This window comes from Phyllostomus hastatus, unplaced genomic scaffold (genome assembly GCF_019186645.2).
Source record: "Phyllostomus hastatus isolate PE091 unplaced genomic scaffold, TTU_PhHast_1.1 phas_contig_254, whole genome shotgun sequence".
Lineage (NCBI taxonomy): Eukaryota > Metazoa > Chordata > Mammalia > Chiroptera > Phyllostomidae > Phyllostomus > Phyllostomus hastatus.
In genome coordinates this window covers 1,644,621-1,670,911 of record NW_025333810.1, presented here as the reverse complement: position 1 = coordinate 1,670,911, position 26,291 = coordinate 1,644,621, and the positions used below count along the sequence as shown (strand labels likewise).

At 34.8% G+C, this 26,291-nt stretch overlaps 1 pseudogene; it reads right to left on the bottom strand.

Annotated features, from left to right (window-relative positions):
• Positions 1 to 6,350: 6,350 nt before the first annotated feature.
• Positions 6,351 to 26,291, bottom strand: part of LOC123818038 — a 37,206-nt pseudogene continuing 17,265 nt past the window's right edge.

Sequence of the window (26,291 nt, the reverse complement as noted above, 5' to 3'; positions counted from 1 at the left end):
GAAAGGAAATAAAAAAAAACATTGAGACGCATGGAAAGTAGAGTGGATTTTCTTTGTTCATTGGTCACACTTAAAAATGTTTCCATTGTGAGAGAATGAGTCACTCCAGTGGCTGTACAGAGTCTTGTATCTTCAAGAATCCTGATGATTAAGGAAGAACTGAGCTTGAACTACCTAAAATGCTGAACTTATTACTGGACAGGGGTGTCGCCTTGAGTGGGCCTGCCTATGGCCAGCTGTAATGTGTGGGTTCTTGACTTTGTGTAGGATCCATTTATGAAAGCTGGAGAGAGTGAAACAAGGAAGGGCTTAGCAGAGAAGAAGTGACAGGAGACCCTAGGCTGGGCTGTCTTAGCTCACTGAGCAATCGGAGGAAAGGGCGTCTTGGGGAGAGGTTCAAGGGATCACCTTGAAACAAGCTGCCAGCTCCCCATTGCCTTAGAACTTAGAACATGCATGCCTGTGAAGAAAGAACTGGGTGGTAAGAAGAAAGGAAAAAGAATGGTGCAGTCTGTTCCCCAGAGGGAAAGTGCATGTCCTTTGTCTTGAGGCTTTTATTTCCTTCTTGCAGGTAAGAGGGTTTCAGTAGAATACTTCTCAGTTCTCCGGGGGGACCCCTTCATGTTCATGGTCTCCACTGATTGGTCAATGGCAGGACAAAGGGCCTATAGTCATTGCAGTTGGTTCTTGTGTCTCCCACCTGGTTTTGCTTCTTTTCTGGGTCGGGAGCTGAAACCCAACTGAGCCCTGGATGTTGTTTCCAGGGAAGAAAGGCCAGGGGAGAAGCTACCATGGAGGTAAGGTCCTTGTTTTCCCAGTTTTTCCCCTGCCAGGCCTTCCTTCCTGATGACCATCTGCACCTGGCTGTAAATTGTTTGGCCATTGTGTTCTGCTATCTTCTCAGTTCCCCCATTCTATTTTCTAAAGAAATTTTCCTAGATTCTCACTATTCTGTCTCAATCTCAATGAGGATAAAGAGAGTATTCAGATTAATTCTTATGGTTTCTTATGGTGATGTGATAATATGTTCCAGTTATTATCTCCTATGAAACAATCTTTAGAAAGTTTGCAGTTTTGGGACAGGAAGAATTGGGGATAAATAAAAATTGTGGTTTCACCATATGCCTGGGGGATTCTCAGATCCCCCATCTTTACTCTGGTTAGGAAGAGGTGGTTTCCCCAGGAGCATGGGTACTCTGTGGGACATTTGTAATCTCAAATTAGAAGCTACCTCAACAAAGTACCTTTCCCCTTATGATGGTAGATATTAGACTTGAATAAAAGCCCATTTTACTGTATTTTGAAAGGGAAAAAGAAAGAGGTTTGTCCTATTTCATGAAACAAAATTATAAGGGGAAGAAACCCTTAAGATGAATTAGTTTTTATTATTTTGTTTGTTTGGTTTCTGGTGGATTGTCTTAAAAAATTTAGCTATACTTGTTTTCCTTTGTGAAAGGAAGAATACAAATGGGAAGGAAAGAAAAATGTTCTAGAAGCCAAAACTGAAGTAATAAAAATGATAAATATAATGAGAATTTAAATAAGGTGTGATTTCAAAGTGTCAGTTGGATTTAGTGACAATTTAAAAAAAAATCTTCATATTATTTCTTTAAGCATTCCAAAGAATATTCTTGTGTTATGTTTTGTGGAAAATAGTTTTTATGGCCAATTCATTTTGGAATATCTTACCTAACATATGCATATCTTGGATTCAGACAGTTAAAGTTATTGCAGTAACAGTATCTGAGAATTCTTGCTATAAAGAAACTCATATGCCTTTGTTTAACCACACATTTCCTAATGTATTTGACCATAAAACTGTGTATCTCTCTGTGTGTATGTATGTATATACTTATTGAAATTCTGCAGAGATATTGTTCCAATGAGCAAATTCTGGGACATATTAATCTAAGAGGCTATTGTTTCTCTACCTACAACCAAAATTCAAACATATAGTAGGTGTTGCATTTGATGTTTACCCACTCAGGCACAATGTCTGTGGGTATAGCCTTTCAGTTTAAATTATTGTGAAGTCATCTAAGAAAAGTGAAGTTCAAAATGTAAGTTCAGTTAAACCTGAATTTTCTGTTTAAGAGGACACTGTTTGCTAATTGGCATCTAATAATTTAAACATGTGGCTATATTATGAAATATAGTACATAAATACCTGTGTGAACTTAAGACTTTAAAAACAAAGAGCACTGACATTACTATTGTACTGAAGATAAATGTATAAAGCCTCTTGGTAATGTGTAAAATCATGTTACAATGTGTTTTCTAAGCTTCTAGTTTTTGAATACAAGATTATTGAAATCAGCCACATGATGTTTCCTTCTTTATCCCTGGGCACTCCCTGGGAATGAGTTCATTGGTTTTTGAATGGTCTACTAAACAAAACACATATCTATTAATGTAGATATATATTTTTTACTTTACTTTGAAAATTGCTTTTCTTTTGAGATCAAAATAAGATATCAAATAAAGCAAAGCAAGACCAAATTTTATACATCAGTGATATTCATCACTTGGGAATGCAAATTCCTTTCCATTTTCTTCAAACAAAAATCATCAAATTTTTTCTTAAGATCATCCATTGGAAAATTCTCATAGTGATATCTTCCATTCACAGGTGGAAATGATAGGATAATATCCAATTATTATAATAAAAACTTTCAACAAGATAGCCTTCACAAAATTTAATGGTTCAAGCAAATATTAAATGTATAATTTTAGTAAGCAAGTATATGACTTAAGAAAAATAAGCATATACAAATTACCAAATACAACTATTCAATATGCAATACAGAAAACAAAGGAAGGATTAGGCCTTCAATACCTATAAAACACACACAATAGCACAAAATAGTAAAAAAATAGAATGCTATGAAAATAAATATTACAAATGATAATAAGAAGTTTTGTAATTATATAGACATTTCAAATGGCCTATTGTGGTTATATATACACATGCAAAATACATATACATTTTACTGCAAAATTTTTATATAAATGATAAAAATGATTACATAAGGAAAGCCTTTAAATGGGTATAAGGACTCTTCCATGGTTAGTGGATTCATATTCAATTAAATGGCCTTTTTACCTGACATATTGTACATTTATTAAACTTAAATAATGATTTCAGTTTGTCACTTTTTGAAAGGTAAATGATCCTCCATTCTGTGTATGTATTTACTCAAGAGAAATGTCACTTGCATTGACCTTAAGCTAAATATACGATTATCAACTAGATACAAGCATTTAGTAATGTTTCAAGTATTTTAGTATTTACTATTTTGAGATGGCCTTCAAGTTAAATAACTACAATAGCAAAATTGTGTCACATTTTATACAATAAAATCCATCAACCAAGCTCCTATTCACTATGCAATTCACCTATATTTCAGTATACAAACTAATATTTTTAGTTTTGGCATCATATTATCTATCAATTTGAAATAAGTTACAGATGAAAATATAGAGTTATTCTGTGCTCCAAATTCTAAGTTTAGTATTTCTCAAGGTCATGTTTATTGAGTGCCAGCTTCATAGTGTAGTCAGTAACTTTTGGTTCGCCTTTTCTTTTATTCATATCATGTAGAATTTTATATTTAGTTAGTATTATACAAAATATAGTGAAAACATTAGTCTGAATTAATGTTAGAAACTATGTTATCTAAGCAATTTAATGTTAAATTCACTCTGACAGCTTTCAAATCAGAAGATTTGAGTGTTTACTGAGTAAATCAACAGAAAAAATGGTCTGTTTCTATTCTGATATGAGTCCAAATATTTGATATGAAGAGTTGTAAAATAGAACTATTATTGCTTGCTAATAATATCAACATTAATATATAAAATATACATTTACATAGTTATGCATTATAAAATGCATTAACAATCTCAGTAAACTCTATTAATACCTATATATTATATAAGATATCATAACATTAAATTTTTCTCTCCAAAATTGTCTGCCCAAATAATCTGATACTATGAGTAAAGAAAAATTATTTTTCTGTATCGGTCTTCTGATAATGTAATAATATAAATGTTTGCTTACATTACAATTTTTCCCTCAGGTACTCAAAATCCACAAATCTTATTGTGTTGTCAACACCTGGAAGGAGGAGAGAATGTTGTCTGAACACAAACTCCATGTTAAAGATTTATGTCTAAACATACAAAAACCAAACATGCGAAATATGCAGGTTCACTGATAAAGGGTCTGCTCCCTGCCATCATTCTTTAGTGGTATAATTGATTCGAGGATCCTGATTATTCCTCCAGTGCAGGAAATGATTAAGCACAGACAGCTGCTTTTATTTCCATGGTTCACACTTAAAGTCAAATGGTCACCTGCTGCAGTCAAAAGGGCTCAACCAGTAAACTCTACTCTTTTTATAAAGTATCCTAGTTTAATTATTTTGAAAGATATCTCAAGTATTTAAGAAGTCCTAATCATTAAGATTTATTTGGGAAGTAATTAAAAAAAACTGTCCCAGTGGCATTTTCATCTTTTAACCATTTCTCAGACCATGGCAATTTAGCACATAAATGCAGAGTCACAGGCCAGAAAAGGACTTTGTGGCATCATTGATCTCATCTGCTATTCCAGCATTTGAAATACTGTAAACAAACAAAGCACTTAATAATTATTTTTAAATAAATTTGGTTCACAATAGGAAACAAACAATAGAAAAATAAAATTAGTCACATCAGGGACAGGGGTTAAAAAAAACAACTCGAGCAAAACAGGTATTGTTAAAGGACTCCAAATTTAATCAAAACAGCGTGACTGTTTTATATTTCAGGTTCAAGTATAACATACAATTTATATTTCCTTTTCTGATACTTGAAGGTAGAACACTCAGTTCTACCTGTAGGGTTTGAAAAGTCTACACATTTATAATCTAATGTTTATGAAGTGGATAATAATAAAAGCAGTGTTCAGTGATATTACTTTTACTTTATTTGATTGAATTACTTCAACAGCATCTTACAATTTTACAACTTAACTGAGAGATAAAAAATGATGCCATCTGAGGCACATTAACACTCATTTTCAAGTACAACTCTGCTTTTTGTATGGAATTTTCTTGTCTGTTTTATTTTGCTTTTGTTTCTGCATTTCTGTAAAGATCAGATGCATATATTTCAGAAGGAAGGATGTATCTAACTGTACAAAGATTTTCATCTGTATTCAGTTTAGCTGAAACATATGCTCAATTAATTTATATGGCCAAACTGAGGATTGCATATTCAGCTTAATTTAGATCTCAATTTTTTAAAGCATAAGATTGAATAGAGTGCCTTTTCCTTTGTATGTCTTGAGTTTGTTCCACCGTCCTACAATAAAAGAATCTCATTTTGCCCTTTATTTCAACCTAGAGGGTAGTAAGTCACTCCCTCAGGTGTAATAACCAAGGCACTAACTGTGATTCAGTTAGCACGGTGATAATGATAACAATATCTCAGAGTCTTTTTCCCTAGAGACTCTCAAAGACACCACCAGTACTCATTCTCCCACATTATGAGTTTCACAAACTGTACCTGAAAGTTTAAATGTAGCCCTAAGCTGAAAAGTATTCGTTTAAGTGGCACCTTGTTATTATTATAGCATACATCTTTTCCCTGTGTGCCTTTGGAGTTGTCTTGGCTTATGACAACAACAAGTTTTTACAACTGTCAGCAAGTGCCAGCACAACTGGGAAAGGGCAAGTAAGAATGTCTTGTACTGCATGCATCAACAATATTACTCCCCATATTCTTTTGCTGTGAATAGTTATGGAGTAAATATATATGTAGTATAGTCAAATAGTGCCAGGAAAATTTATTGGGGTCAAGAAAGGGGGGAGAGAGCTGAATGCTGTCAAGCTGTTTTATTTTAATAAGAATAATCTGGCATGTCATTTTTTTGCTCAAAGCAATATGCCTCATTAGTGTCCAGAAGCATTTCTAGATTTTTATTTACTGGATATATTTGTGTACCAGTTTACAGTAAATAGCACCTCTCTAATATTTCTTCTCTCATTAATTTTCTCTGTGAGGTAAAATGAAGATGCATAACAAAAACTGAAGGAAGAAAATACGGGTTTTTGAACATGTCATCTCTGATCAAATATTATTTTTAGGATATTGAAATAAATGTGTGACAGAAGACAACAGCAAAGGTTAAAATGAAATAGTGGAAGTATGTAAAACATTTAAATTTTTTTTTCAAAATCAGGCCCTTTATTCTTGGATTGTCACCAAACTTTACTTTGGGTTCAGGCACATTGAGAAGCGTCAGAGGAACAGTGGGTCAATAGCAGACAGGAGAAGGTCCATGTGCAGTGCTGCCTCTTTGCTTAAAGGGAGGAGAACCAGCAACGGAACAGAATACCATTGGTTTTGCTGTGCTGAATAACAAAAAGGAAGGGGTGGTCAGCGCAGAACCTGGGAGTGATTCTTGCACATCAAAGCATCACAATGGATGCCATGGAGACTGCAGCCTCCGTGCTTTCTTCATTGACCTCTGCGAATGACTTGTGCATGAACCAGGACAGAAACAGTTCTCTTTTGGATGGCATTCCAGAAAAGTCTGCCCTGTCCTTCTAAAAGGCATGAGCATGCCCAGAGAATAAAAGACATCCTCCATGTCACAATTCTCCTCCAGTTTAAATGTAGGGAGGGACACTTCCACCTCTTTATCCATCGTATCTGGCCTCATCTATCCTATGAATTTCTCATAAATAAGTTCTTTCCCACCATTTCCAAACCAACATTTTCATTGAGAAGTATGATGATCATATTCAGCTCTTTGCCAATATAAGATAATTCCAGATTTTTGGTGACTATTTCTTCTATGTAGATCATATTAAAGGTGGATTTCTTAAACATTATTCACACAGGTTTCTCCTTATTCTTGCTAACTTTAAATGGTCTTCCCTTGATCTGCTGTTTGTTGAACTGAGGACCCCAGTTTCCTTTGAAGCAGATGAGATTCACAAGAACCAGCCAAGTAACTTGATTTGAAGACAGAAATTCTGTAATTTTACCTTCTAGCTTATTAGCTACCAGGTGTTTATGTTTACTAGCCTCCCCTGCATCTTTGAAGAAGTCAAGCTCTTTCATCTGTTCTTAGTAGAATTTGCAGCAGAAATTTTTGAAATATGAGTTGAAATCATAAGACTTTTCTCTTAAGAACCTGTCATCAATTCTAAGCAAGTACTGCATGCCAGTACTGTTAACTTTGGTGAGAAGCAAAAGAAACCCTGGTGGACATCCTTAGCTCCCACCAACACTTTTACTTAAAGTGACTGGACCTTCTTGGCTGTGGTGTCTAACTTTGCTCCCATGAAGACCATGGCCGGGGCAGAGGAGATGCTCATGGACCAGAAAAATACATTTTTCTTGTTGTCTTCACCCAGTTTTTTCAGAAGTTTTAAAGCAAAAGTGTCATTTGTTTTCAATAGATTATCCACGACGGTGAGTCCCAGAGAGTCTGGGATGTAGCTGGTGTGAGCAGAGCAGCAGCAGTTAGAACATTTCTAATATCAGAAATTTTGGTGACTGAAAATAATGACCAAGGTATGTATGGATGTGTTAAAGTTGTAAGGCTAGCTTAACAAATTGAACTATAATTAGATCATTTTCATTATTAGACTATATTGACTGTCATTATAGAATTTTTAAAGGACTGCAGTGAAAACATTTGTTTCTTTAAAAAGTATTTGAGGTGGATACCTTGGGCATGCATGTATCAGCCAAGCACTTTCACAACAATCAATATGTAAACTCATATGCTCATAATTACATGCATGGACATAGGGAGTGATCTAAAAGGAGATAAGAAAATGAATAATGAGAACTATTGAAATCTTATTTTTTTCTGAAATAGTCACGGACATCACAGCCCAAATATCTGATTCCTATTAAGCAAGGGAAAAAAGTGTATGTCCACTGTTGACAAGGTCAGTACTTTCGTTTTTAATAGTAATGCAATTGCGGGTGCAAGAGAGCATTCTGTATGACTATTCAACTCTCCTTCACAGAACGGGGAGCACAATAATGGATTTGTCAATGTTTTAAATTACTTCATATCGTTTCAAATATTCATGACCAATTTTCCCCCCATGAACTTTATCTTCCATCATCTTCACAAAATGCCATGTCAAACTTTCCCAACAAATTGGTTCTAAAAGCCATTCTAGATTTATTGCACAAATATGGGATGCAGATATCACAGAAGCAGTAAATTAACATATATATACTTTCTTCAAATAATCTGTGTTGGTATACAATAAGAAAAAATGTTCTATTAAATGAGAAGTCTGTAAAGCTTTTCCTTATCACTGTCTCTTAATGTTAAGCTCTAATGATTGTTATTATTATTATGGAGCATGAGATATGGAAAACTTTTCATTTGCATAAACTGCTATTCAAAAACCCTCTATGGTGTAATTTGGTGTAATTTAGTCACACTCTTCAAACAGAAGAAACTACTGCCTGAGGATGTCAGGTAACCTCACAAAATCATAGCACAACTTTAGAACTAATTGATTATACTGATCAAAGTATACACATAGAAATTGCAGTCTTAGCTCAACAGAGAAAAACCTATGAAATTAAAGATTTATGAAAGGTGGGGTACATTTGGTCCAAGTTACGTTTCCATGAGTATAGTAACAAATAAAACAGTACTGTTTTCTCAGGACTGCAGAGACAAACTGAGTTCTGTGGTGTGGGGTTGTTAACTAACAGCATGCTTGTAGACACACACTTGCTTTCATCTACCTTGACTAACCATATGTAGGCCAATATTTAAACAGGGATTTTAACCTAACTGACTGTAACAGCTCCAAATGACTCATTATGAGCTATCATTGAAGTCCTCCTTTGTTCACAGATAATTGGCCTGGAATACTAGAAGTACTTGAGCCTTTCATATCCATCAACCTGTTATTACTCAGATCACCTTTTTCACAGGACTGAAGCCTATACGTAATCTTCAGTAAGTATTCAATGATTACACCCTATGGAGCATTCATGTATAAAACACTTTCCCAGACATTTTTAAAAAGGGCTGCTGAACTTATGAATAACTTCACACATTCCCATTTGTAAGAGTCAATCCTTAGGGACTTCATTCTATAAAGAGTATATGGCAGAACTCCAAACTAAATAACCTCTTGTTTTGTGCACTTGTTTTATAAGTAACAGAATAAAATTGAAATTCATTCTTACAGGTGACTCAGGTAGTCACTGGTTTATAATTAATTCAAACAGACATTTTCTAAACATTAGTTGGCCTGTTTAAAAACTGCCTTAATATCTTAGTATCGTAGTAATGATCAGAATCTTTTCTCCAGTATTTTCAAAGCATTTTAGCCTGATTTAAAAGTGAATATCAACAGAATTTAATTTAAACATTTAACTTAAATTGAAAGGTAATGTGTGTATTTTGAACCTCAGATGGAGGATTCTGGGGAACAGAATGGACCATCTAGTGATTACCTTATTTGTAAACTCAACACCTTCTTCTCTAATTGTGCCCGACAGTCTGTCAGTGGGAAGGTGGGCTAAGTCTGGTGGGTGGAGCTCCTCTGTTTCTCCTTTAAGAGGACAGTTCTGCCAATATATGTTCAAAATAGTGAGTTTACATATACGATTTGTTTAGAAAAACAATTGTCCCACTGAGTTTCTTTCAAAAAATCTCGGTTTAAAACATAAATCTGTGTGCATTCAGTAGTTTCTTATAGTTGGGAGAAATTAATTTGTTTATAATTTTTAGATGGAAATCATTTTAAGTTTAGCACTGTAATATTAATGTACACTATACAAAAATAGGTCATGAAAGTCACAACAAATACAGTATTTTCTTAAATTTAATCTTATTATGAAAATTTTTTCATTATCACTGCCACTTGGTTAGACGATTATCAGATATCTCTTTATTAAAGCATACAAATAATAATGAACAACCATTCTCTAAAAAAATACCATACGGAAAACACTCAGCTAAAACTGTAAGATACCTAAAGTATTTCATGTAACTTACTTCGCTAGATCTTGCAGTCTTATATGATCAGAGCTATATCCATGTAAACTCAAACAATAATATGAGAGTATATTTCACAGAAATCAAATGAGTGTTATGGGGACAGTGTGTTACCTCCATAAAAGTTAGTTAAAAAGGCACATGTCCAGTCCCACCCTACACCTATTCAAAACTCATGTATGGACCTAGAGGGCATTATGCTATGTAAATAGGTCAGACAGAAAAAGACACATACCATGTAATTCCACTTGCATGTAGAATCTGAAGAACAAAATAAACAAATAACCAAAATTTAAACAGACTCATAGATTCAGAGAACAGAATAATGGTTGGCAGAGGTGAAAGGAGTTGGAGGACTGGGTGAAAAAGATGAAGGGATTAAGACATACAAATAGGTAGTTGCCAAATAGTATGGAGATGCATAGGAAATATAGTCAATAATATTGTAATAACTATGCATGATGCCAGTTGGATACTGGAAATATTGGGGGAATACTTTGTAAAGTATAAAATTGTCTAACCATTATGCTATATACCTAAAACTGATACAAAGTAATATTAAATGTAAACTGTAATTGAGGAATAAAATTTAAATAGAAAAAAAGCCATTTTCAGTGCCTACTGAAAAATGAAAATTCTTTAGTGTTATAGGCCTTTTCTCTTACCTTGTCGTGATGTTTGTTGTTTGCTATTTTGTTTAAATAAAAACATTAAAAATTTAACTTATTAACATGAATTGTATTCATTTTATATTGTGTAATGCCAATTTAAATACAAATACCAAGCATTTAATATGATATGGAATTACTAAACGTACACAATTCACAATTTTAGTAAATACCTGCTTATGTATTTCATTCTTACTAGAAAAATAAATGTTCCACCAAACTAACTCAGCTTCAGCTGTTATTCTATTTTATGTCATGCACACATTCTGCCAGCATTTTATGTTAGTAATGAGTATGAAAAGACTAAAAGGAAAAAACACTATAGGTTGTCTTGTCTTTCCTTTTCCTTCTGCACCATCATTTTTAGTATAAGGTGTTGACCAATACAGGGCAGTGACAAAAGTAATAAAGAATATAATGGTTTTTTATTGTTGTTTGTGTTTCTTAGAATGTCACTGCCTTCTTTACAAACCCATCTCAGGGCTATTTCTCTGCTTACTTGGTCACAGATGTAATATACTTACCTTGTATTCACTTTGAGTCTAGCTGAATGACCAAGCATCAGGGTCCACTAGAATTCTGTGATCATGCAGCATCACAAATTCTCTATGTGAATGGTGTGGCAAGAAATAGTGGGAAAACTTGTTGCATACATCTCCTTTTCTAGTGAGCTTGCTCAATTGCCCCACCAAACTTTACCTACAAAACATTAGTTCAAAATAAAATTATTAAGAATTTCAAGATGGTGAAGCAGAACATTCTGGGTCCCTGTGCTACTACTGCACAGGTCTCACACCCAAGGTGTGACCTCTGAAATGGGTAAGGGATTTTGCTTTTTAAACAAACACCCCAGGGTATTCTTATACATTTAAAGTTTATGAACCATATTGTCTAGTGAGTTTCAGATTTAGGACAATTCTCTTTTACATGGCTAGGCAAGGAAAGGCTCAGATGCACTTTAGCTAGTTAAGTTGAAAACACTGCTTCCAATCTTATTACTAGTCACATATATCTTTGACGCCCACGTGTTAGTGTTCAAGTGTTTGACCTTCTCTAATTTCAAAAAGTGGCAGTGATAAGGGGGAAAGTTTGGAGACTTGAACTGGACATCATTTTTCATGGAAATGTTCCAAATTGATCAAAGCATTAATATCACATGACTTTCTGCCCATTCGCACACAGTTCAGAAGTTGAACATGATGTTCCATAGAAATGCATGTGGCCTAGAATATTCAGTAAACTGTCCTTGCCTTTTATACTGCTATTGAAATAACATACATTTAAAAAATATTTATAACATTTAATTATATTATAGTAAGCAAATTTAAAAACCAAATACATAAGACCAAACATTTTTCAATATAAAAAATTTAAAATTCTTGTCTTTCACACTAAACAATTCGTGCTAAGCCATAATTTTGTAATTTCAAAAGATACAACTCTTCAGAATTCTCCATGTAAGCCAAGGTTGAACAACAAAAATGGTCTTTTTGCTGTGACTATATCAATGAACAAAAAAGCATATTTAATAATATAAATGTACTATTTTATCTGCTTCTTTTCTGAAAATGTAGTCTTATAAAGCTATAAATAACCATGAGAATTTAGAAAAGAACAGGGGGAATAAATAAAAGTGGTGCTACAAATACATATTGTTTAGTAATGATAAAAATATCTCTTTTTAGCTGTGAATATTGTTAATTTCATTCATTATCACAGCAAATGGCCTTAATGCTGTAAATTTTCTTTTGAAAATTTAACCTAAATTCATAAAAATGAAAAGCGTATGTTCAAAGTAGATAGAAGGGAGCATATTTTCACTCAATCTGTGGAAGAAGATTTTACTTATATGTAGGATATAAAACTGAAACTCTTAGACACAGACAACAACGGTGTGGTGATTATCAGAAGGAAAGGGGTGGGGAGGTAGTAAAGGATAAAAGGGGCCAAACGTGTGGTGATGAAAGAGGATTTAACATTGGATGCTGGGTACACAATGCAATATACAGATAATGTGTTATAGAAATGTATCTGAAGCCTACTTGATCTTATTAATCAGTGTCACCCCAATAAATTCAATTTAAAAAATTTAGCTAAGAATTAAAGAAACAACTTAATAGAAAATAGATTCACCTTAAAGGAATGCATTGAATCCAGACCATATGCATGTTCTTTCACTCAAAGGAAGTTTGGACTAAATATCTATAAAGGCATTTTAATCCCTTTGGACATATTTAGGAAAACAGTTAAATTGTTCTGCCTTCTTTGGTTCTCAGAATCTTTTCTATCTCAAAATGAACAGAAGAGTCTTATCTTTTGCTCTTTAGAATAGACACATTTGTGTCATTCCACAAGTAAGGCATATGCTCCTTTTATTTCTAGTCTGTCTTCAGGTGAAATGTGCTATTATCCCAGTGGGAAGAAATTTATTGAGTTACTTTTACAACCATAACATACAAGTCCTCATCAAAGTATAATTCATCAAGAGGTATCACTATATGACACATACTGAGTCGTTTAACTTTTAAGTTAACCTTCACTTTGAAGAACTATGTAATTGAAGATCTTGATTTTTTTTCAGGGTTCTGAGAGTGCTTTTTCAGTCTAAACTCATTTGATAAACTATGTTGGGTATGAATCCAATTGTGGTAGACATCCGTTTATTGAAAGTTTATATTTACTATTCCTACAGTAATCTACCAAATTCCATAGTTTATTTTCAACAAAGTCATTATTATTCTTTTAGATAAAAGCTACTACTATATTGGATAAAAGTCATGAAAGTTTTTGCTTGATGTGAAACTAGATTGGCGATAAAATCTTTTTAAAAATACAACTAATTTTGACATATTTAGGCTTCCTATACCTTAAAACTCCTTAGTGACTACTTAACATTAAAGACTGTTATCTCTTCAACTCAGGTATCATCATATCAGGAGATTTCCTGGGATCTGAGCAAGGTTTGATAAGGTAGGTAGGTTAAGGAAACAAGGGAAAACGTAGTAATGAGAGTGCAGTGTGGAGTTCTTTTGCTATAGATAGATATGGCTTTCTCATCCACTTCTGTATCTTTGTCCATGCCCATGGACAAATAACCTACTCACTACAGGCTTCAATTTCTTAACTCTATAAAGTAAAGGGGTTGAACTATATAACCTTTAAAGTGTCCTTTAGCCCTAAAATTTCATGTTTCTATAGCTTTCAATTGAGGAACTGTACAGAAAGGAGAATTCTTTAAGAATAATCCTCACAGCCTACAGACCAATGATGACAGAGATGCTGATGTTTTTGAGGAGGTAATAGAAGATATTTGATCCCAATGGTTTGGAGTTCCCTGGCTGTGATAAAGGAGAAGAGCTGAGGAGCTGTACAACATTAGTGTTCTTTGTCTCTTTGTGGATGACCCTTTCACATTAATATCAAAATCAGAAACTCTGAATCCCAGAAAAGAAAGGGAGAGTCACACATTCTTTCAATAATCCTTTGTCACTGAACATTTGAGAACCACAGGAAGCCAAATCAGACATCACTTAAAATAGTTTTTGGGTCAAGATTACAAAAAAGGAGGAAGACAGGAAAGAACAGTGGAATCAGCAGGAGTATGTCCCCTAAAGTCCCTTAAACTAAGTTGGAACATAACCCAGAGCAAGTTAGCTAGAGCACTTCTCAGTGGGATTTTACCCACAGAAAGGCATTCACCACAAATTATTCTCTGAAAGTGCTTCCCCTCAACATGAAAAATCATTGGGGAAAAAGAGGTTATTCGCTAAGGAAATTTTCCATAAAGCATTCATGTCAATTCTTACTGCCTACAAAATTCATGATTAAACCTGAAGTTGAGCATCTTAAATTGTGGAACGTGAGCCTGAGTGCAATCTAGTCTCTCGATGTCAGATCAAGATCATATATATGGCAATTGTAAAGCTACTTTTAATTGTTGGCTATTATTCACAGGTTTTACCAATGTATGGAGGAAAAAAGTGGAGTAATAATAGTATTTCTCTGTATCTAGTTAAGAATCAGTATTTTCTGCTTATACATAAAGTTTACTTTTAAAGTCACAAAGTGACTGTGTTTATGAAAAACAAACTACAGAGCTATTTATATGCAGAGAACATTTCAATTTATACAATGAACAGAAGAACAAAATCTCAGCACAATATAAGTCTTTGACACATATCTGGTAAACTGTTCAAGTATAATTCACATATTCAGTAGACCACAATATTTACTTCTTTCCTGCAGAGGTTTTCCTATTCACTTCCTGTCTATCCATTTCAAATCTACAGGCTGTTTATTTTCAGAATGTCTATCCAAACTAACTGACATATTATAAAAACAAAATAATGTGTGTCCAATATTTTCTCCTCCAGTTCATTACTTTTTTAAGATTAAATTATTCCAAAATGTAGTATAAATTTCTATTAGTAAATTGAATTGATAAAATTGAGATTAATATTCCATATACAGTTTTTTTTCTGTGCAAATTATCATAGCACACAAAGTTTGGCAACAAAAAGTAATGTAGAAATATAGTTCATTTTACTTATTGCAATTGTGTGTTCTTAATTGGCCATCTGTAAAAGAGAAATTTAAATTATAAAATTTTGGACCAATACTCAAATTATTTTCTATGACTGCTAAATTTTATATAGATACTTAGGTATTTCTGGTCTCAAACCATAAATAAGATTAGATTTAACTATTTAGCATGAGTCTACAATATATAAAAATTATCAAAAAAAGAAAAAATAACATTATACAGCTATCTATAACCAGTATTAAGTGTGGATGAATTTTATTATATTTTTCTTTCATTGAACATATTATAAAAACAAAGATTATCAAATGTCATATTTTAAAAGCCATAAGAGATAGTTTCTAAATTTAAAACATCACAGAATAATACTATCCAAATGATTGACTATGCACATGGTATATTTTCAAGCTGACAGTTTTATGTGGCTAGACTATATACTTATTATTTTCTTTTCACATGTGTAAAAATTTATTCTAGGTTAAGTACTTTATTCTATCTTATCTGGTTACTTTGTCATTGTTTTCTGTTTATTTTACATAGTATACAGCTTCCATTTTACTAACTGACTTTCTCTTGGTTTTATTAGATCTCATTGTGTACAAACTATTTGCTTTTAAGTCATGCCTTAACTCATGTAGATTATGTTATCAAAATGTTTTTATTAGACTTCTTTGTGATTATTTTTATAGTTTCTTATCATGAATACACCTTAAAGAGAAGCAAGTTTACTTTGGCAATAGAAGAAACTTGCTGTGTTAATACAGTGATTCCAGTGCATAAGGAGATGTAGATTCACTTGTCTGAGTGTGATTGACATAGCTGTGGACTATGTGCAAACAAGTTCAAACAAGCATGTTAAAAATCATGAGATTAAAATTAACAAAAATATTATCAGTATAAATAATTTCTGAATAATCTGTGTTTAAAAAGCTAACTTGGCCCTCACCAGTATGGCTCAGATGATTGGGCATCATCCCATGAAGCAAAAGGATACCAGTTAGATTCCCAGTCAGGACATATGCCTGAGTTGCAGGTTTGGTCTCAGGTTGTGATGCCCATGAGAGGCAACAGACCAATGTTTCTCTCTCACATCAATGTTTATCTTGTTCTTTCTTCCTTCTCCTTGCTCTAAAAATAAGTAAATCAAATATTTTTTTAAAAATTGAAAAGCTAACTGAACTAGTGAAATTTGAAAAATTATTAGTGGGGTAATTTTAAGATTCTACTCTGGTGTATAGTATCTAGAAACAATGAAGACAATAATAAACCTGTAGTCTATAGTGTATTAAGCTAACATCTTTTTGAACAAACATCCTAAATCAAACTAAAGAGTCACTACATTTTTATCAATAAAATTGTCTTAATATTTTTAATCAATAAAATTACTTTTGAGGACTTCTTCAACTATAGTGCATACATTTTTGGTATATTTTGTATTTTTAGTATTATTAATTTCAAATTATATGCATAAACACAGAGCTCCAAAATATATGAAAAACTAATAATTGAAGGGAAAAATGGAAAGTTGAACAATTATTTTTAGATTCTTCAATACCTCTACTTTCAATGATGTAAGAGAAATATGGGCAGAATCTCAACAAATAAACTAAAAACTTGGAACCACTATAAATCAATAAGAAATAAGAAATATGTGCAGAACATTTTATTCAATAGCAGCAGAATACACATTTTCTCGGTCATACATAGAACACTCTACAGTTGAGACATAAGAAAAGCCTCAATAAATTTTAAAAATTTGAAATCACACTGTGTTTCCATACACAATATAATTCAATAGCATAAGGAATTTTAGGACATTTATAAATAGGTAGAAAGTAATTAACACAAACTTGTAAATAATAGTTAAACAAAAAAGTTACATAAAAAGTTAGAAAATACTAGGAGGTGAATAGATTAGAAGCTATTTTGAAGTGAATGAGAAAAAAACTGCATATCAAAGTGAATTTGGGCACTTTTGGCAAGATGGTGGTGGAGGTGGATGCTGAGTTCACCCCTTCATAAAATTACATCAAAGGTACACCTACATTTAAAGCAAATTTCTCCTGATAGAGAATTGTCAGCCAATTTAACACCCTCAGCACTACAAGCAAAGAGAGACACTGCAAAGAAAAGGTGAGGGAACCACAAGGGATCTATGGGAGCTGAATGAGTTATCAAAGACCAAAGGAATCAGTAAGTATCATGGTTTAGTTACCCTCAAATGTAGATAGTGGTAGATAGTGGGTGGGAGCTCCATCCAGGTTCTCTGGCTGACTATAGCATGGTCTCAGGTACCCCTACTGGAGATAGATCCAGCAGAAACAAGATACTATAGCATGCATACAGGGCCCCTTCACACAGAGATTCATCCAACGGGTACAGCAGAGTGTTACTTTGTGGTCTCACTGGGCTATACACACATGGGGCTCTCCTGTCTAAAGACAGTAGAGAGCTAATAGAAGCTGAAGTAGCTGCCTATAGGGCAGCAATGTCCAGAGACAGTGTGGGGAGAGTAGGTTGTTACCATGTGCTTACGTGGGCCTCTCCCTCGTAGCAAGCATGGAGGGCGGATAAAATGCGGTGGCACTTAAATGCAACACGGCCTGGTCTAGAGAAAGTCTGGAGATAACGGGGCACCACTGCACATACAGAAGGGATACCCAGCTAGAGAAAAATGTGAAGCTATAGAGATTTTGTGGTGCCCACACACCAGGCTGCCCTGTGCAGAAGGAATGGGTTGTTGCTTTGACTGTTCCATGCAGAATCTCCTACCGTTCCCTGGGAGACTTCAAAACTACCAAACTTTGGCTATGTGAGGAAATAATGTTGCCCTATCTGGACAAACTGAGCATTCCAGCCCAGGTCCTATTCTTCAGCAGGCAATTAAAAAAATAGGGAGCATAAACAGGGCTGACCTATGCTAAGTGAGAGGGGTGTTGCTATTCATGCACTGGTGCAGAAGTGTCTGCCCCTGCGACAGGGAGATTTTACAGCTACCAAAGTATAGCAGTGCACATGCATACAAGGCTACCCCAATGGGAGAAAGGGAGGAGGTAATGGGACTTTGAGATTTAGGTATGCAGAGTGACCCTGCTTTGTGGATAATTTAAACAGTGAGGCAGGCATACAGGGCTGCCTGTGAAGTGACAGGTTTGGCTGAATACAAGGAGCTATACTGATCACAAAAGGAGGAGAAATACCAAAGAGGTTTCAGTGTGTGCCTGCAGGCCTACCTCAGTGAGACAGCTGGTGGGACCCTGAGGTGGAGGTTCTGGTTGGGCCTTGAGATGCAAATCCTGAAGGCAACCTCCATCCAGGCCCAGCTAGGTTCACAGACAGTTAAGCAACAGGACACACCAAGAGTTCAAAGAATAGCCCCATTGCATCAGGCAACCCTACCCAGATTAGAAGGGCAAGGAAATAAGCACAGAAAGTCAAACAAAATGGGGAGACGGAAGGATATGCCCCAAATGAAGGAACAAGGAAAAACCCCAGAGAAAAACTGTACTGAAATGGAGATAAATAATTTGCTTGATAAAGAATTCAAATAAATGGCCATAAAGATGCTTAACAAAATTAGAATACACTAGAGGAACTCATGGAACACTTCAACAAAGGGATAGAAAATATAAAGGAAAAAACATAATATAGGATGAAGAATACAATAGCTGAAATGAAAAATATATTAGAAGGAATCAGCAGTAGATTAGTTACTACAGAAGAATGGATTAAGAACCTAGAAGACAGAATAGTGGGAATCACCCAATTAGAACAGCAAAACCAAAGGAGAATTTCAAAAATAGGCATAGTATAAGATATCTCATGATAACATCAAGTGCCCTAATATTATCATTATAGGGATTAAAGAAGGTAAAGAGAGAGGAAAAGGAGGAGAAAGAATATTCAAAGAAATAATATCTTGAAACCTTCCTAATTTAGGAAGGGAGACAGACATTCAAGTCCAGGAAGCACAGAGAGTTCCAAACAAGCTAAACCTGAAGACATTCACACCAAGTCATATTCTATGACAAAAGTTAAGGATAAAGAGTCAATCTTAAAGGCAACAAATGCAAAATCATGTCACATACAAGGGAAACTACATAGCGTGATCAGCTGATTTCTCAGAAGCAACTCTACAGGACAAAAGGGACTGGCAAGCAATATTTAAAGTGCTCAAAGAAAGGAATGTACAACCTAGAATACTTTAACCCAGCAAGGTTATCATTTGGAATTGAAGGAGAAATAGAGTTTCCTAAACAAACCAAAATTAAGGGAGTTCACCACCACTAAGCTAGCCTTAAAGGAAATGTAATAGGTCTTTTTCATGAAGAATAGGAAAGACTATAACCAGAAATAAAAAACAAAATAGAGGAAAGGACACCCTGGGTAGTGTAGCTCAGTAGATTGAGAGCAGGCTGTGAACAAAAGGGTTGCTGGTTTGATCCCCAGTCAGGGCACATGCCTGGGTTACAAGTTAAGTACCCAGTGGGGGCCACATGAGAGGCAACCACACATTGATGTTTCTCTCCCTCTCTTTCTCCCTCCCTCCCCTCTCTCTAAATAAATAAATCTTTAAAAAATAGAGGAAAGGAAAAAACTCACTGATAAAAGCAAATATGCAATAATCACAGTGCATCAACTACTTAAAAAGTTAATAGAAAGGTTTAAAGACAATAGCAGCAAAATTAAATATAACTACAACAAATAATCTGGAGATACACAAAACAAAATGATATGAAACATGACATCAAAAATATAAAAAAGGGGGACTTAGGAAGATGGTGGCCAAGTAGGTGGAAGCTGAGTTCACTTGCTCTTGCACCCAACTTGGACACTTGGCTGATTTTCCAAAAGGAATTAACTGAACATTCAACAGAATCTTGGTTGATATGAAGCTCAGAAGCCAAGGAGTACAGAAGATACTTCACGGTGGGAGGTAAGGATGTTTTTTTGGCGAGAGGGGATACCACCTATTCATGTTCATCCTGTTTATCCTGTTCAACAGCCCGCAGCCACTGAGAGCCTGGTCAGAGATCACAGCTTTGCTGCTCCCTCTCCTCCCAGGGCTGGGAATCCCCAGACATGGGCTGGGAGTAACCTGGGTACACAAAGTTGGGAAGATCCAAGCTGGATACACAAAGTTGGGAAGATCCAGGGTACACACACACAATGAGCAGCACAGCCATAGCTACAGTGGCAAACACCAACTGAGAGAGTGCCAGAAAAGAGAGAGAGAGAGAGATTCTATCTGTGCCTGGGTCATGCAGAGGAGGCCAGGGGTGACAATGAGATACTCTTGACTTTTTGGAGAGGTGGTGTGTATGGAAAGCTGGACAGTAACTCAGTGCTGCAGTGGTAGAGCCCAGAGAGACTTTAAAGGGGAACTAAGATGTGCTGGGCAGGGATATTGAGTGAGGCTGCCCTGCCAACAAAGGGCATGGTTTGCTCCCACTCAGTGTAGCTGAGCAGATTGATCAGAAAGGTGAACAGTGAGGGGATTTCTTGGCCCCAACTCAGAGCAGCAGGCAGAGCGAAGGCTGCATAGGGTGGAGAGTTTGGGGACTCTGTCTACTGTGAGGGCAGTGGGCTGGGCCTAGAAGAGTGGGAGATGAGCACCTGGAAATATTTAAAGCCAGAGAGAGTCACCTTCTCTGGCAGACATTTAACCTCCAGGAAGGGAAGTTCAACCCATACCCCACCTCCTATAGGATCTAAAGCACCACCAGTGGATATAATCAGCAAAACAGGCAGCTCAAGCTAATACCCCCCTATAGGGTCCATTTCCACAGGAGAAAGACAGCAAGAGGGATGCTTAAAGAGCTCATTTTGAACTTCTCTCAGAGAGACAAAACACACTGGTTCCAAGGGCCCTATTTCACTGAGGCCAGCAGAGCAGGGAGGTCAGAAAACTGTAACAAGGAGGAATCAGGGCCATGCCCAGCCACAGTGACACACAGAGCTGCCTTCAACATCAAGCAGGAAAGAGCTGACCCTTTTACATAGATTGGCTCCTCCTTGGAAGCAGACAGCTAATTCATCAGAAACTATACATTATTGGAAATAAGATGGGACACACCAAGAAAGGTGGTGCAGGGGCAGGGGAACACACTCACAGTTTTCCCAGAAGACTGAACGGTACCTTCCAGGGAAGGTACCCAGGTGTTCCACCCTCCTGAATGCAACAGAAGCTCTCTCTAGAGGCAGATGAATGTGACACAGATAGTGCTACCAGAAGTTGGATAACATCTCAGGACCTTGAGCTGATAAAAACCAGAGGTGGGTCCAGAAGGAGAAGTCAGAATGTGAACACCAAACTGCTGACATGAATTTCACTTCACTCTTCTTCATATTTGCATTTGTTTCTTTCACCTAGCCTTTTAATATTTCTTGTTTTGCTTCAGTTGCATTTCAACTAATTCACTCTTCTTTGTATTTTACTTTTTATTTTTATTTAGATTTTATATTACTTTTTAATTTTGTTATTTCAATTCTCACATTGTACCCTTCCCTTGACTTACACCATTTTGCCTTCTTCCTACCCTTTTTAATTTTCATTGTAAATTGTACTTTCCCCCATGCTGTATCTTGCTCCTATTCCTTACTGTTACTACTTCTCCACCCTCTAATCTATCAAAGCATTCTTCCTTCTTTTAGCCAGTTCACATTCCTTTTCCCCATCTTATACTATTCTTATTTCCTTTCCACCTTTATAAATTGTCTTATTTGGCATGGGTAATGTGGTTAGTTCTGCTCTTCTTCAATGGTATTCCTATTAGTTCACTGATTTTTATTTCAAATCTCATAAGCTACTCTCCCCCGTCCTACACAATTTTGCCTTTCTTACAGCCCTTCCTTAGATGAATTAGCAATTTTATCTTTTTCTCCTTTTTAGCCAAGATTCTAATGCTTACTCTTATTACTGTTTTCTTCCCTTATTCTCTCAAAATCATTTCTCTTTATTGTAGACATCTCATGTTCTCTTTTGTATAATATTCTTATTATCTTTCTGCCTTTATCAATCTTTGCTCAGCTGTCATTGTTATGGACTCTGTTGTGGTTTTTCTGCAATTGTATTTCCTTTGGTTCACTACCTTTTTTTATTTTATTTTAATCATTGTTCAATTACAGTTTTTTCCTTTTTACTCCCAATCCAGCCCCCCCCAACCCTCCCCACTTCCCTCCCATTACCACCTTCCCCTTAGTTTATGACCATGTGTCCTTTAAGTTTGTTCCTGGGTTCACTACCTTTTAATTTTATTTCAAACCTCATAGTGTACTCTCCCTTTTCTTATTCCATTTTGTCATCACCATTCCCTGTTTTATTCACATTTTAAATTTTATTTTTGCACTTTTTTTGCCTTGCTTCTATTTTCTACTATGATTATTTATCTTTAGTATTTAAAATAATATTTAATGAAATATCATAATGAGATACCACCTCACACCATTCAGAATGGCCATCATAAACAAATCAACAAATGCTGGTGAGATTGTAGAGAAAAGACAACCGTAAGGACACTGTTCATGGGAATGCAGGCTGGTGCAGCCACTGTGGGAAAAATGTGGAATTTCCTTAGAAAACTAAAAATGGAACTGCTTTTAGACCTAGCAGTTCCACTGTGGGGATTATACCCTAGAATCTTGAAACACAAATTCAAAAAATCCTATGCACCACAATGTTCATAGCAGCATTATTTACAACAGCCAAGTTCTGGAAACAGCCTAAGTGCCCAACAGTAAATGAGTGGATCAAAAAACAGTGGCACATTTACACAAAGGAATGCTATTCAACAGAAAGAAGGATTTCCTACCCTTCATGAAAGAATGGATGGAAGTGGCAGTATTGTGCTGAGTAGAATAAACCAGGTGGGAAAAGACAAATATCATGCCTATAAAGGCAGGTGAGAAAGATCTATATAGGTGAGAAAGTTCTCACCTATAATAGGAATCTAATGAACAAAATAAACTAACAAACAAGGTAGAATCATAGGCATGGAAACATGGAACAGACTGAAAGTGACCAGAGAGGACAGGAGAAGGGGACAATGGTGGAAAGAAGGGGAAGGAACTAGTTAAAGAACATGTATGAATAACCCACAGGCATGGACAATGGAGTAAGAGTTGATTGTGGGAGAAGGGTGTGGGATGAGCAGAGGAGGGAAAAGGGGAAATAACTGGGACAGCAGTAATAGAATAACAATAAAAATGACTTAAATATATAAAAGGGGGGGAGAATTAAAATATAATGCTTTTACAATGTGATAGATAGAATTTAAATGTCTATCAGCTTAAATAGACTCCTGTGGATACAAGTAAGTATATATGAACTTTATGATAATCTTAAACCCACACCATATAAAAAATACACAAAAAGAAGAGAAGAAAATCCAATAAAAACATTAAAGAAAATCAACAAATCAAAAGAGAAGAGATTAAGACAAGAAGAAACAGCTAAGAACGACGACAAAATACTAACAAAATGGAAATGAGCACATACTTACAATAATTACCCTACTGTAAATGGACTAAATGCTCTGATCAAAAGACATAGAGTGGAAGAATAGATAAAAAGAAAAACACAACCAATCAATATGCTGCTTACAAGAGATTCACTCAGATTGAAAGATAGACACAGACTGAAAGTGAAAAGATGGAGAAAGATATTCCAGGCAAATGGAAATGAAAAGGAAGCTGGGTAACAAAATTCATATCAGGCAAAATAGACTTCAAAACAAAGAATGTAAAAGAGAAAAAGAAGAATATTACAGAATTTTAAAATGGTCAGTCCAAGAAGAGGATATAATAATTGGAAATATATATGCACTCAACATAGGAGCACCTAAATATATAAAACAAAGGTTAGTGGATAGAAAGGCAGAGATTAATAGTAATACTACATAGTTGAGGGATTTTAATACTCCACTTACTTCAATGGATAGATTATTAAGATAGAAAACTAATAAGGAAATAATGACATTAAATGCCACATTAGACCAGTTTTGATTTGATAGACATTTACAGATCTTTTTATACAAAACTCGCAGGTTACACTTTTTTCTCAAGTGCACATGGAACATTTTCCAGGACAGATAACATACCAGGGTACAAAACACATCTCAATAAATTCAAGAAGACTAAAATTATGTCAAACATATTTTCTGACCACAATGGCATACAATTAGAAACTATGGAAAAATAACAACCTGGAGAAACCAAAATGCATGGAGATGAAACAACATGCTTCTAACAATTCATCAGTTAAAGAGGAAATCAAACAAGAAATAAAAAACTACATTAAGACAAATGAAAATATGTCTGGCTCAGTGGACTGGGTGCTGGTCTGTTATATTTCTACACAGTAATGATAAAATATGAAATGATGAAAAGTACAAAAATGTAATTGAAGAAACAACCCTATTCTCGATAGCACTAACAAGTAAAATGCTTGATATAAATGTAAGAAGAGAAATGCAAAATGTGTCCAACATTTAATACAAAATATTGGTGAAAAGAATTAAAATCTTACCAAATGGAAAGAAAGACATCTCTTATACATGAATTAAAATACTTAATTTTGTTAATATGGCAATACTCCTCCTCCAAATGGTTTACAGACTCAATACAATCCTTATAAATACACTCACTGCTTTTTCTGCAGAAAATGTCAAATTGATTCCAAAATTCATATGCTAATGTAAGAGGCACCCAATAGCTAACACACTCCTGAGAAAAAATAAAGTGGGAGAACAACAGCAATTTAGACTGTGTGGCACTAATAAGGACAGGCTTGCAGATCAATGTAATAGTATTGAGGATCCAGTAACAAAGCCTTACATCTATGACCAATTGATTTTCAATAAGGTGCCAAATTTATTTAATTAGAAAAATGTATTTTCAACAAATGGTACTGTGATCACTGGATATTCACAAGCAAAAGAAAAAATAATTGGAACTTCTCCCTGTTACCATACACAAAAATTAACTCAGAATATGTCATAGACATAAATGTAAGAACTAAAACTAAATATTTTAAGAAGTAAACACATAACTAAATAGATTAATAGTTGCCTAGACTTAAGTATGGGGAGGTGGGTATCAATAATAAGTGACTGCTAATGTGTACAAGAATTAATTGGGGGATTGTGGACATGTTTTATCATTATTGTTATTGTTGTAGTTGTTGTTGCTTCCTTTCTTTTTATTATTTTTTTAAAATTTATTGTTATTCAGTTACAGTTGTCCCACCTTTTTCCCTATTGCTTATCACTACCTTGTCTGCCCCACTCCCACCGTCAATGCCCCCATTGTCCATATCCATTAGTCCTCTATTCATGTTCCTTTGGTTGCTCCTTCCTCTTCTTTCCCCCCTTATCCCTCTCTACCTCCTCTTTTGTCACTGTCTATTCTTTATTTCCAAGTCTCTGGTCCTTTTCCGGTCATTTATTTGTTTTGTTGATTTGGTTCTACTTAGGGCGAGATTTAGTTTTTTCTTGTTCTTCAGTTAGAGTTGTCCCCATTTTCCCAACCATTGCAATGTTTTATAATTAAACTGTAATAATGATTGCACACCTTTGTGAATATACTAAACACTATTGGAGTATACACTTTGAATATGTAAGTTTTAGATAAGTAATTATATCTAAATTAAACTGTTAAAATATACAAATAAAACCAATATTTTAATATCATTTCATAGCCAACTATTTAATATAAACCATTTTGGTGTAGAATTATATACTATTAGATTAAGTATAGTTTAATTGCAATATAAAAAACATTGCAAAAATAATACAGGTTTTCGGCACCATTCTAATTGTCTGAGGGAGTTTCCTTAATTCAGTTTCTGAAAAGTGTTGCTTTTTGTTTGATAACAAGATTTTACAGGTTCCCTGATCTAAAATGTGCACGTTATATCCTATTTCAAATACCTTATGTAAGTCCTTCCATTTACTTGTACTCACTGATAGCAACTCCAAAATCTTCCTCCAAAATTAAGATTTATTTTAAAAGGATCTGAAATTTTAAGATTACAAACATAGTT